The following is a 14907-nucleotide window of genomic DNA, read 5'->3' as shown; positions in this document are numbered from 1 at the left end:
GTAGAAAAAAAAATGCACCATAGCCAAGTGAGATTTTTTTCTAGCTATGATAGGCTATTTCAAAAATCAATCAATGTAATCCACTACATCAGCAGGCTAAAAAAAAAATGATGTAATCTTATAATTTGAGAAAGAAAAAGAAAGATACCTATATAGTAGAAATAAATCTTAGTGGTTACTTTCTCCTTGGTGGAACAAATATAAATTATTTTCTTTATGCTTTTTAAAAAATCAGTTAAACGGGAATAACTATTAATTGCTATTCTGAAAAAATAAAATTTGAAAATACAAATTAAATTTTTTGCTACTGAAGTTATTTGTATTATATTTTGTTCAATAATCATATTCTTCCTATGATTAGATAAATAGATCTTACTTGTTAACAGAGTGTTTCTGAATGGTTTCCAGACACTTGGTCCTGTCCAAAATGTCCATAAGACATTTGGACCATAAGACATTTGGTTCACTGCAGAAGGTGCTTGAAATTTTGTCCTATCCAAAATGTCCACAGGCATATTTTGTCCATGCCAGATGGTTTTGGACAGGACCAAATATCAAGAACCCTTTGGTATGGACCAACTGTCTAATGGACATTTTAGACGGGACCAAATGTCCTGCAAGGAAAGCTATAAATATAATATACATCTGCTCTGATTGTATCTGAAGACTCTTATTTTACATTAATTTAGTAAACTACCTCACATCATTTTGGACATAATAGAAATCCTGAATAAAAAAACTTATGAGTAAATAAATGCTCAAAATTGGACAGTCTCATGCATTACTCATTTATTTATGATATAGCTATTTTGTTTATAAATTGAAATGAGAAATATTCTGTCTATTGAAAATCTGTCAGTTATAATTATGTCTTCGTTGAATCCGTGTAGAAGTATCAAAGTATCAGCAGTATTTAACTCATTCATGTGTGAAAACTGAGAGTTTACATATTCTAACCTCTGAAAAGGATGCCTGAAAGACTATAATTTTGAAACCAACAAATATGCAAAAAGTATGATGAAAATTATGAAAAGCAAAAAATATTTTGTTAATCTGCAGTGAAAAAAATTATTTGGTAAATATGCATAGGGATTCCTATGTTAGAATGTCATGGATATATAATAGCATGAACAAGAATAAAAAAAAAAAACAACTACTTTGAAATGACCTGATGTCAAAATGTTCATTTTGGGATTTGAGTAAAACAATGAACAGCTCACTGATACTCTTTTTACTTCTAAAGTCTTCAGTTTTCTACTTATATCACATCTCTTGTTTTCTTTCTCTTCAAACTTTTTGGTTATTATTTGCCTAGTATATATGTTTTCATCTCTTAGTTTTCAATCATTTTGTATATTTTTGTTTTGTTTTGTATTGTTCATAAATAGTCTGTAGTTGAACTTTATTTTTTGTTTGATTTCAGATTGAGAGTCAAGCATTTTTAATCAGTTCATTTATCCCATTTATATTTATTGTAATTTATATTTTTTTTTGTTTTTATTCTACCAGTTTATTTTGGATTTTTATTTCCCAAGATCTTTATTTTTCTTCTTTTCTATCTTTTAATTATGACGTTTCACTAGATATTTTTTCCATTTTAAAACTTTTATTTTTTTATTTCATAAGATTGGATTTTATTCCATCCTTCAGTTCTTATGTTTTAAATATAACTGGTATCTACTGTTGTTATAAAGCTCAAATTTATTTAGCTGATTTTCCTAGGTAAATATTTTTTTCTGATTGTTTTTAAGATTATTTTTCTTTAGTACAGGTAATGTCATAACAAAATACTACAGTATATCTATATTGCATTGATTTTATCTATCCATTTCAAGAATTGCATTGGTTTACTACAAATATTCAATCTTTCACAATTTTGGTTTTCAGTTTCTTTTAATTTCTGACACCTGGGAATTTCTTTAATGTGCTCAACAATGTATGTAAAAGATAATTTTGTTATATTTTTGCTGTCATTTCTAGGTGTTTACATGTCTTGGGAGGTTTGTCATTATCAACTTACTTTAAGCCATACAATGGAATAAATTGGGAGAGTCTGTAACTAAGCTCTTGCCTCATTTTGTTTGTATGTGAGCAAACCCACTTTGTACTCATTCTGTCATCACAGGAAAGGCACAGAATTTCCATATGACATGGTGAGCTGCTTTCTGTAGCTGTCCTTGTCACAAGGAGATGTGTTTGTTCTATATAATAGATAATCTTCAGGAGATGTCAGAATTCACTAAATTTGCCTTCAGTTGTCTGGCTTTTTTATCCCCACACCATGCTCAGTGCCCCAGTTTCATTTGTTGTTAACTTGCTTCCTTTGTTTTCTTACTCCCTCTGCTCCCCAGGTTTTTCTCTGACCTCAAAATGGGCCTCAATCCTGGCTAAGTTTTTCTGATACATCTTATAACATGAGTGAACCTCAAAACGTTATGATGAGTGAATGAAGCCAAATATAATAGATGCAGTATTGTGTAATTTCATGTATTTAAAATTTCCAGAAAAGGCAAATCTATAGATATAGAAAATATCAGATTAGTGGGTGCCTGGGGCTGGGGATGGTAATGAGGATTGTTTGAAAAAGCATGAAGGATCTTTCTGGAATGAAGTGAATGTTTAAAATAATTGTGGTGATGATTGAACAATATTTCTGGTAAATTCATCAGAGATACTGAATTGTACAATTACAATGGACGACTGTTACAGTATGTAAATTATACCTCAAAAAAGCTATCTAAGAAAAACAAAGGTAAGACTTCCCAAATATTCTCTTTTCTCTGACCTGAAATGTGGAGTTGAAACCTGGAAATGCAGCACCTTTACTGCCACCATGAAAAGAAAAGCTACATGCTAACTGGGGTCAAAGTGAAGAGAAGGAGTCTTGTTCATTATTGGCATAGTCTCCATCAGGACTTACTTTATATGTGAAAACAAGTATATGTTTTTCATTTAATTTTCTAATATATATTGTTTGTATATCCATTTTTCTTTTTAAACATTTGAGTAGTATTCCATTGCTTGATGTCCCACAGTTTATTCATTCACAAGTTGAAGAACAAGCTGGGTTGTTTCCTGTTTTGACAATTATGAACAAAGCCACTATAAACATTTGCAAACAGATTTGCTGTGAATATAAATTTTCATTTCTCTTGGAGTGGGATTCCTAGTAAATGTATCTTTAACTTTGCAAGAAACTGCCAGCTTGTTTCCTAAAGTAGTTGTTTAATTTTCCATGTCCCCAGCAGTGTATGAGCATTCCATTCCAATTATCCTATATCCTCTCCACAACTTGGTATTGTCTTTTCTTTTTCTTTTTTTTTTTTTAAAGCCATTTTATTAGATGTGTAGTGGTGCTTTTTTTTTTTTTTTAACTTTTTTTTTTCCTTTAATTAATTATTTATTTTTAGCTGTGTTGGGTCTTTGTTTCTGTGCGAGGGCTTTCTCTGGTTGCGGAGAGCGGGGGCCACTCTTCATTGCGGTGCACGGGCCTCTCACTATCAGGGCCTCTCTTGTTGTGGAGCACAGGCTCCAGACGTGCAGGCTCAGTAGTTCTGGCTCATGGGCCCAGTTGCTCCGCGGCATGTGGGATCTTCCCAGGCCAGGGCTCGAACCCGTGTCCCCTGCATTGGCAGGCAGACTCCCAACCACTGCGCCACCAGGGAAGCCCTGTAGTGGTGTTTTAATGGGGTTTTATTTCTGATTTCCTAGTGATAAGTGATGTCGAGTGTCATTTCCAGTCTTTAGCTACTCTAAATGATACTGCAATATTGAGGTAATATTCAAAATACTTAACAACTACCAGTACGAGGTGGGCACCAACCAATAATTACAGACACAAGGCAGACCAATCAGAGCAGATGTTAGCTGTACACAACAGTTTGGGCATAACTGGATCTACTAGTCAGCATCAGCCCAGCATATATCATTTCACATGGTTGTGAACATAATTATGAGATAATTTCTAGATGTAGAATTGAGAGGGAAAATGACAGTTGCATTTATAATTTGGCTACTCTTTTTTGCTAATTTTCCTTTTATAGTTGAAATATCACTTAAACACTGCTTTCACAGAGGAGACTATCTGCTCCCTCACGTACTTGGTATTACAGTGAGATTGAACTTTTGGTTCTTTGACAATCTGTCAGGTGAAAACTGGTCAGAGAAGTTTCAATTTGTATTTTTCTTATAATGATTGAGATTACCTTTGCATACAATTAGAGTCATTTGAATTGTCTTTTCTGCAAATTATTGGTGCTTTTATTGTCTATTTTTTTTCTAATTCATAGTATTTTTGTTATGGGCTTGTAACAAGTCTATATTATATGTGTAAAAATTAGCTCATAGTGATATGATTTGTAAACCATTTTTTCTAGTTTTCAGGTTGCCTTTTGGGGTTGTTTATTGTGAGTTTTCCTGTGAAAACTCAAAAACAGAGTCAAATTAGTCAGTATTTTCTTTTGTGGCTTATGGATTTATGTCATATTTAGAAAGATTTTTCACATTCTGAGATTAAATTTTTAATCCTTCAAAATTTTCTTTTAGTGCTATTATTGTCTTTTTTGATATTTAAATATTTGATTCGGGTAGAAATTATCCTTATGTAAGTGTGAAGTGTAGATTAAACTATTTTGCCCATAGAGCTATTTCTTTTTCCAAGTACCATTAATTGAAAAACTCTTCCCTCACTACATTGAAATATCGTCTTTATCATAATAAGAAACATAATTATTAGGTGTATTGAAGTCAATTGGACTTTTGATTTTGTTCCATTGCTCACTGCTCTATCATCTACAAATGTGACGATAATGCATATTTTAACTATTGTAGCTTTAAATATATATTTTGACCCCTTAGGAAAATTTCCTCTCATTTCTCTCTCTTTCTCTTTCTCTCTCTCTCTCTCTCTCTCTCACACACACACACACACACACACACACACACACACACACATTTTTCTAGCTGTTCTTGCCTGTCTTTATAATCAACTTTCCTAGTTTTAAAACCAATCATCATGTTTTTTCCTTAGGATACCATTAAATTTATTGATTAAATTATGGTGAATTGACATCTTTATAAGGTTGAGGTTTTTTGCCTAGGAAATGATGTAACTTTCAATTTATTCAAGTTTTCTTTTGTCTCTTAGACACTTTATTTTTCTATTTATGTGGATTTTGTAAAAGTTTATCCTTAAGAATTTTATTTATTATTGTTTTCCTATTATAAATTGGGCATTACTTATTTTATTACTTCTACAGGGTTGGTGATTTTTGTATATATGAAGATTATTATTTTCTGTGTACTGGCATTATATTCTGTCACCTCATTGACTAACATTTTGTTTATGATGCTTTTGAAGTTGGCTTTCTTGGGTTTCCTAGGCAGCTAGAAATTTATCTGTAAGTAATTGATTTTCCTCTTTCTTTTCAACTAATTTTACATATTATTCATTTTAATTCTTTAATTTTGTTGGCTAGATCACTCAGAACAATAGTAAACAGTGGCCATTTTAGTGGAAATTCTTGTATAAATGGGTATACGCCTGGGGTTTTCCCATTTAAAATTGATGCTGTCCTTGGAATTTTAGTAGATGTTAAAGAAATATATATATATATATATATCTGTTTCTATTTATTAATAACTTACTGTTTAATAAAAATAGAGATGTAGACTTTTATCAAGTGATTATTTAACATTGATGGACATTAATAAGTTCTTTTTTTTCTTATATCTATTCATATTGTAATTTATATTAATAGGTATTCTAATATTGAACCATGTTTGATTTATGAAATATGCTTCTGTTGATCGTAGCAGATTATTATTATTTTAATGTGCTGTGGATTCTCTTTGCCAGTGTTTTCTTTAGGTTTATTTTCATTGATATTCATGAGTGGCACCGTTAGTAGTTTTGTATTTTTAGATTTTTTTTTTTGCTGGGCATTGGTAACAATATTATATTTTACTTATAATAATGTGTTAGAAGAAATTTTTCTTTCTCTGTGGTCTTAAACATTAAAAAATGAGACTACCTTTTACTTTATGATTTAGTAGAGTTCTATTGTGAATCTTGCTTGACCTGATGTTTTCTATGATTTGTTCTCTGAAAACTTTATTTTCTTCTGTTGACTCCTACACCCACCCTCAAAGTTAATTCGATTATTTAGATCTTCCGTTATTCTGGAGTCCTTTTTGATGCATTTTGAATTATTGAATCCAAGTTTTCAAATTAATTTGCATAGAGTTAATATTCCCTTATGGCTCTTTTAATTCCCTCAGTTTCTTTAGTTATCTTCTGTTTGGTATTTTTTATTTCCTCTTTCACTTCCCTCTCTGTTCTCTAGTTATTTGCATATTAAGATTAAATAATAATTTAAATATGTTTTTTTATCTTTAAAATCACTAGCTTTTAGATTTAAGGTTTTTAACTTTTTTATGTTTTTTGCTAACTCAGTTTTTGTTTTCATTAGATTTTGTGTCTGCTTTTTTGTTTTCATTTTTGAGTTAGATATCTATATAACTTATTTTCATTACTTAATAACATAAATATTTAGCACTATGAATTTTCCTCTGAGCATTGTTTCATTTATAGCCCATGAGTTTTAGTCACAGGTTTTTTTTTTTGTTTTTTTTTTACAGTAAATGTTTAAAGACATACCTGGAAAATTTCAAGGTAAGAGTTTTAAATTTCTAGTGTTTTAATTTTCTAATTTTTAATTGTCATCACATAATGTTGTTAGTACTCTTTTATATTTATTTTATGACCCAACGAAAGTCAGTTTTTATGAATGTTTCATGAATCCTTGTATATCTACAACATATCTACAATATATCTCAATTAAATACACTTTACTGATTATATTGTAGTTTTTAATGCCGTTTACAAAATATTTCTGGGTTGCCCACCTCTGCACGCAGTGTAGAGTTGCATCTCTCTGCCCCCACCTTGTGGTTAGGTGGGACAATGAAATGAATTCTACACAAAAGTGACATATGCCATGCAATTGCTGGCGAGATATTCCAGAGTGTTCTTTTCCCATCAAACACAGTAGTTGGTAATGTTAGAGACCGTGGCTAATCTACTATCCTGTGTCCCTTAGTGAGTACTCTGAGCAGAGACCTCTTCTAATCCTTGAAGACATGTGGTGAAAGCAGGAAATAAATACTTGTAATTTTAAGACATTGGGGTTGGGGTACTGTTTGTTATTGCAGCTAAACCAAACCAATATTGATTAAATTATCTTTCATAATGTTACTTACTTTTGTTCACTTGATTGATCATTGTTAGGAGAGTTGCAGTCTTTGTCTCCTGATGTGTCTGTCAGTTTCTACTTGAATCTAGTATAGTTTTTGTTTTATTAAGAATGATGCCAAAGTAACTAGCATCTAGGTCGTAATAACTGCTATATTGTCATAATTAATTACACTATTTAGCATTATAAAATCACCTCTTTTTTTTTCACTTAATGCCTTATTGCATGTTTTAAGCTCAGTTAAGATAGCAACACATGATTTATTTTTATTTGTTTTTATTTATTAGATCCCTTTGACCCTCTTTTTGTCTTCAACATTCCTAGGTCACAAAGTTTTTAGGTATGTTTTTTCCATAAGGCAAAGAATATGGGGAATTTAGAGCATTTTTGCATAAATGTCCAAAGGAACAATATTGCTCTTTGCTCAGTCTTATAGTATTGTGAGATTTCCACTTTTTAAACAGATTTTAAAATATTGTTCAATGTATGACCACTTTGTTTTTTTCCTGAGAGTTAAGAAAGTTTTTATTTTCTTCTAGTAGTTAACTTTATTATACTATATTATAATATAATATAATATAATATAATATAATATAATATAATATAATGTTATATTGTATTATGTTCTTAAGAATAAACACACATACACAATGTGTAGACATATGGGGTTTTTCTTTTGTTTTTTACTTTTCCATGAGAAAGTGATTAAATTTGCATGTTTCTTCCTTCTTACCTTCTTCTTTCCGTCCGCAACCATCTATTTCTTGTTTGTTATATATTTTTTTCTTTTTTTATCCAGTACAACAAATGTATGTATTTACTTATTTATTTTAACATCTTTATGGGAGTATAACTGCTTTACAATGGTGTGTTAGTTTCCGCTTTTTAACAGAGTGAATCAGCTATACATGTACACATACCCCCTTATCTCCTTCCTCTTGTGTCTCCCTCCCACCCTCCCTATCCCACCCCTCTAGGTGGTAACAAAACACCGAGCTGATCTCCCTATGCTATGCGACTGCTTCCCCCTAGCTATCTATTTCACATTTGGTAGTGTATATATGTCCATGCCACTCCCTCACTTCATCCCAGCTTACCTTTCCCACTCCCTGTGTCCTCAAGTCCATCCTGTATGTCTGTCTTTATTCCTGTATTCACCCTAGGTTCTTCATAACCTTTTTTTTTTTTAGATTCCATATATATGTGTTAGCATTCAGTATTTTTTTTCTCTTTCTGACTTACTTCACTCTGTATGACAGACTCTAGGTCCATCCACCTCACTACAAATAACTCAATTTCGTTTCTTTTTATGGCTGAGTAATATTCCATTGTATATATGTGCCACATCTTCTTTATCCATTCATATGTCCATGGACACATAGGTTGGTTCCATGTCCTGGCTATTGTAAATAGACCTGCAATGAACATTGTGATGCATGACTCTTTTTGAATTATGGTTTTCTCAGGGTATATGCCCAGTAGTGGGATTGCTTGGTCATATGGTAGTTCTATTTTTAGTTTTTTAAGGAACCTCCATACTGTTCTCCATAGTGACTGTATCAATTTACATTCCCACCAACAGTGCAAGAAGCTTCCCTTTTCTCCACACCCTCTCCAGCATTTGTTGTTTGTAGATTTTTTGATGATGGCCATTCTGACTGGTGTGAGGTGATACCTCATTGTAGTTTCAATTTGCATTTCTCTAATGATTAGTGATGTTGAGCATTCTTTCATGTGTTTGTTGGCAATCTGTACATCTTCTTTGGAGAAATCTCTATTTAGGTCTTCTGCCCATTTTTGTATTGGGTTGTTTGTTTTTTTAATATTGAGCTGCATGAGCTGCTAGTAAATTTTGGAAGTTATTCCTTTCTCAGTTGCTTCATTTGCAAATATTTTCTCCCATTCTGATGGTTGTCTTTTTGTCTTGTTTATGGTTTCCTTTGCTGTGCAAAAGCTTTTAAGTTTCATTAAGTGCCATTTTTAAATTTTTGTTTTTATTTCCATTTCTCTAGGAGGTGGATCAAAAAGGATATTGCTATGATTTATGTCGTTGAGTGTTCTGCCTATGTTTTCCTCTAAGAGTTTTATAGTGTCTGGCCTTACATTTAGGTCTTTAATCGATTTTGAGTTTATTTTTGTGTATGGTGTTAGGGAGTGTTCTAATTACATTCTTTTACATGTAGCTGTCCACTTTTCCCAGCACCGCTTATTGAAGAGTCTGTCTTTACTCCATTGTATATGCTTGCCTCCTTTATCAAAAATAAGGTGACCATATGTGCATGGGTTTATCTCTGGGATATCTATCCTGTTCCATTGATATGTATTTTTGTTTTTGTGCCAGTACCACTGTCTTAATTACTGTAGCTTTGTAGTATACTCTGAAGTCACAGAGCCTGATTCCTCCAGCTCCGTGTTTCTTTCTCAAGATTGCTTTGGCTATTCAGGGTCTTTTGTGTTTCCATACAAATTGTGAAATTTTTTGTTCTAGTTCTGTGAAAAATGCCCTTGGTAGTTTGATAGGGATTGCATTGAATCTGTAGATTGCTTTGGGTAGTATAGTCATTTTCATAATATTGATTCTTCCAATCCAAGAACATGGTATATATCTCCATCTGTTTGTATCATCTTTAATTTCTTTCATCGGTGTCTTATAGTTTTGTGCATACAGGTCTCTTGTCCCCTTAGGTAGGTTTATTCCTAGGTATTTTATTCTTTTTGTTGCAATGGTAAATGGGAGTGTTTCCTTAATTTCTCTTTCAGATTTTTCATCGGTAGTATATAGGAATGCAAGAGAATTCTAAGGATTAATTTTGTATCGTGCTACTTTACAAATTCATTGATTAGCTCTAGTCGTTTTCTGGTAGCATCTTTAGGATTCTCTATGTATAGTATCATGTCATCTGCAAACAGTGACAGCTTTACTTCTTTTCTGATTTAGATTCCTTTTATTTTTTGTCTTCTCTGATTGTTGTGGCTAAAAGTTCCAAAACTATGTTGAATAATAGTGGTGAGAGTTGCCAACCTTGTCTTGTTTCTGATCTTAGTTGAAATGGTTTCTGTTTTTCACCGTTGAGAATGATGTTGGCTGTGGGTTACTCATATATGGCCTTTATTATGTTGAGGTAAGTTCCCTCTGTGCCTACTTTGTGGAGGGTTTTTATCCTAAATTGGTGTTGAATTTTGTCAAAAGCTTTTTCTGCATCTATTGAGATGATCATACGGATTTTATCCTTCAATTTGTTAATATGGTGTATCACATTGATTGATTTGCATATATTGAAGAATCCTTGCATTCCTGAGATAAATCCCACTTGATCATGGTGTATGATCCTTTTAATGTGCTGTTGGATTCTGTTTGTTAGTATTTTGTTGAGGATTTTTGTGTCTATGTTCATCAGTGATATTGGCCCGTAGTTTTCTATCTTTGTGACATCTTTGTCTGGTTTTGGTATCAGGATGATGGTGGTCTCGTAGAATGAGTTGGGGAGTGTTCTTCCCTCTGCTATATTTTGGAAGAGTTTGTGAAGGATAGGTGTTAGCGCTTCTCTTAATGTTTGATAGAATTCTCCTCTAAAGCCATTTGGTCCTGGGCTTTTGTTTGTTGGAAAATTTTTAATCACAGTCTCAATTTCAGTGCTTGTGATTGGTCTGTTTATATTTTCTATTTCTTTCTGGTTTAGTCTCGGAAGGTTGTGCTTTTCTAGGAATTTGTCCATTTCTTCCAGGTTGTCCATTTTATTGGCATAGAGTTGCTTGTAGTAATCTCTCATGATCCTTTGTATTTCTGCAGTGTCAGTTGTTACTTCTCCTTTTTCATTTCTATTTCTATTGATTTGAGTCTTCTCCCTTTTTTTCTTGATGAGGCTGGCTAATGGTTTATCAACTTTGTTTATCTTGTCAAAGAACCAGCTTTTAGTTTTATTGATCTTTGCTATTGTTTCCTTCATTTCTTTTTCATTTATTTCTGATCTGATCTTTATGATTTCTTTCCTTCTGCTAACTTTGGGTTTTTTTTGTTCTTCTTTCTCTAATTGCTTTAGGTGTAAGGTTAGGTTGTTTATTTGAGATGTTTCTTGTTTCTTGAAGTAGGATTGTATTGCTCTAAACTTCCCTCTTAGAGCTGATTTTGCTGCATCCTATAGGTTTTGGGTCGTCATGTTTTCATTGTCGTTTGCTTCTAGGTATATTTTTATTTCCTCTTTGATTTCTTCAGTTATCTCTTGGTTATTAAGTAGTGTATTGTTTAGCCTCCATGTGTTTGTATTTTTTACAGTTTTTTTTCCCTGTAATTGATATCTAGTCTCACAGCGTTGTGGTCGGAAAAGATACCTGATACAATTTTAATTTTCTTAAATTTACCAAGACTTGATTTGTGACCCAAGATATGACCTATTGTGGAGAATGTTCCATGAGCACTTGAGAAGAAGTGTATTCTCTTGTTTTTGGATGGAATGTTCTATAAATATCAATTAAGTCCATCTTGTTCAGTGTATCATTTAAAGCTTGTGTTTCCTTATTTATTTTCATTTTGGATGATCTGTCCATTGGTGAGAGTGGGATGTTAAACATCCCCTACTATGATTGTGTTACTGTCGATTTCCCCTTTCTTGGCTGTTAGCATTTGCCTTATGTATTGAAGAACTCCTATGTTGGGTGCATAAATATTTACAATTGTTATGTCTTCTTCTTGGATTGATTCCTTGATCATTATGTAGTGTTCTTCTTTGTCTCTTGTAATCGTCTTTATTTTAATGTCTATTTTATCTGATAACACAATTGCTACTGTAGCTTTCTTTTGATTTCCATTTGCATGGAATATCTTTTTCCGTCCCCTCACTTTTAGTCTGTATGTATCCGTAGGTCTGAAGTGGGTCTCTTGTTGACAGCATATATGTGGGTCTTGTTTTTGTATCCATTCAGCCAGTCTATGTCTTTTGGTTGGACCATTTAATCCATTTACATTTAAGGTAGTTATCTATATGTATGTTCCTATTACCATTTTCTTAATTGTTTTGGGTTTGTTATTGTAGGTCTTTTCCTTCTCTTGTGTTTTGTGCCTAGAGAAATTCCTTTAGCATTTGTTATAAAGCTAGCTTTCTGGTGCTGAATTCTCTTAGCTTTTGCTTGCCTGTAAAGGTTTTAATTTCTCTGTCGAATCTGAATGAGACCCATGCTGGGTAGAGTAATCTTGGTTGTACGTTTTTCCCTTTCATCACTTTAAATATGTCCTGCCACTCCCTTCTGGTTTGCAGAGTTACTGCTGTAAGTTCAGCTGTTAACCTTATGGGGATTCCCTTGTATGTTTTTTGTTGTTTTTCCCTTGCTGCTTTTAATATATTTTCTTTGTATTTAATTTTTGGTAGTTTGATTAATATGTGTCTTGGTGTGTTTCTCCTTGCATGTATGCTGTGTGGGACTCTCTGCGCTTCCTGGACTTTGTTAACTGTTTCGTTTCCCATATTAGGGAAGTTTTCAACTATAATCTCTTCAAATATTTTCTCATTCCCTTTCTTTTTCTTTTCTTCTTCTGGGACCCCTATAATTCGAATGTTGGTGCATTTAATGTTGTCCCAGAGGTCTCTGAGACTGTCCTCAATTCTTTTCATTGTTTTTTCTTTATTCTGCTCTGCAGTAGTTATTTCCACTATTTTATCTTCCAGGTCACTTATCCGTCCTTCTGCTTCAGTTATTCTGCTATTGATTCCTTCTAGAGAATTTTGACTGTCATTTATTGTTTTGTTCATCATCATCGTTTGCTTGCTCTTTAGTTCTTCTAGGTCCCTTTTAAACGTTTCTTGTATTTTCTCCATTCTATTATCAAGATTTTGGATCATCTGTACTATCATTACTCTGAATATTTTTCAGGTAGACTGCCTATTTCCTCTTCGTTTGTTTGGTCTGGTTGGTTTTTACCTTACTCCTTTATCTGCTGTGTGTTTCTCTGTCTTCTCATTTTGCTTAACTTAACTGTGTTTGGGGGTCTCCTTTTCACAGGCTGCAGGTTCATAGTTCCCGTTGTTTTTGATGTCTGCACCCAGTGGCTAAGGTTGGTTCAGTGGGTTGTGTAGCCTTCCTAGTGGAGGAGTGGTGCCTGTGTTCTGGTGGATGAGGCTAGATATTTTTTTCTGGTGTTCAGGACCCTGTCCAGTGGTGTGTTTTGGGGTGTCTGTGACCTTATTATGATTTTAGTCAGCCTCTCTCCCAATGGGTGGGTTTGTGTTCCTGTCTTGCTAGTTATTTGACATGGGGTGTCCAGCACTGTAGCTTGCTGGTTATTGAGTGGAGCTGAGTCTTAGCTTTGAGATGGAGAACTCTGGGTGAGCTTTCACCGTATGATATACGCGGAGCCGGGAGGTCTCTGGTGGACCAATGTCCTGAACTCGGCTCAGAGGCACAATCCTGACCCATGGCCAGAGCACCAAGACCCTGTTAGCCACACAGCTCAGAAGACAAGGGAGAATAAAAGAAAGAAAGAAAAAAATAAACTAAAATAGTTATTAAAATAAAAAATAATTATTAAAAATAAGAAAATTGAAAAGTATAAAAAAAAAGAAAGAAGAGAGCAACCAAAGGAAAAAAAAAGTCACCAGTGATAACAAACACTAAAAACTATACTAAAAAAGAACAAAAAACGGACAGACAGAACCCTAGGACAAATGGTAAAAGCAAAGGTATACAGACAAAATCACACAAAGAAGCATACACATACACACTCACAAAAAGTGAAAAAGGAAAAAAATACATATATATATATATATTTTTGCTCCCAAAGTCCACCACCTCAATTTTCGGATAATTCATTGTCTTTTCAGGTATTCCACAGATGCGGGGTACATCAAGTTGATTGTGGAGATTTAATCCGCTGCTCCTGAGGCTGCTGGTAGAAATTTCCCTTTCTCTCCTTTGTTCGCACAGCTCCTGGGGTTCAGCTTTGGATTTGGCTCTGCCTCTGCATGTATGTCACCTGAGGGCATCTGTTCTTAGCTCGGACAGGACAGGGTTAAAGTAGCAGCTGAGTAGGGTGCTCTGGCTCACTCAGGCCAGGGGGAGGGACGGGTAAGGTATATGGGGCGAGGCTGCCTAGGCAGAGGCCGGAGTGACATTGCAACGGCCTGAAGTGCACCATGTGTTCTCCCAGGGTAGCTGTCCCTGGATCACGGGATCCTGGCAATGGCAGGCTGCACAGGCTCCCAGGAGGGGAGGTGTGGATAGTGACCTGTGCTTGCACACATGCTTCTTGGTGGCTGCAGCAGCAGCCTTAGCGTTTCTTGCCTGTCTCTGGTATCCACGCTGATAGCCGCGCCTTGCGCCCGTCTCTGGAGCTCATTCAGGCAGTTCTCTGAATCCCCTCTCCTTGCACAGCCTGAAACAATGGTCTCTTGCCTCATAGGCTGGTCCAGAGTTTTTCCCAGACTCCCTCCCGGCTACCTGTGGTGCACTAACCCCCTTCAGGCTGTTTTCACGCAGCAAACCCCAGTCCTCTCCCTGGGCTCTGACCTCCGAAGCCCGAGCCTCAGCTCTCAGCCCCCATCCGTTCTGGCCGGCGGGTGAGCAGACAAGCCTCTCGGGCTGGTGAGTGCTGGTCGACACCGGTCCTCTGTGTGGGAATCTCTCCGCTTTGCCCTCTGAACCCGTGTTGCTGCGCTCTCCTCTG

Source organism: Balaenoptera borealis, assembly GCF_965194805.1.
Source record: "Balaenoptera borealis genome assembly, chromosome: 8".
Taxonomy (NCBI): Eukaryota; Metazoa; Chordata; class Mammalia; order Artiodactyla; family Balaenopteridae; genus Balaenoptera; species Balaenoptera borealis.
Note: the sequence above shows the minus strand (reverse complement) of the source record.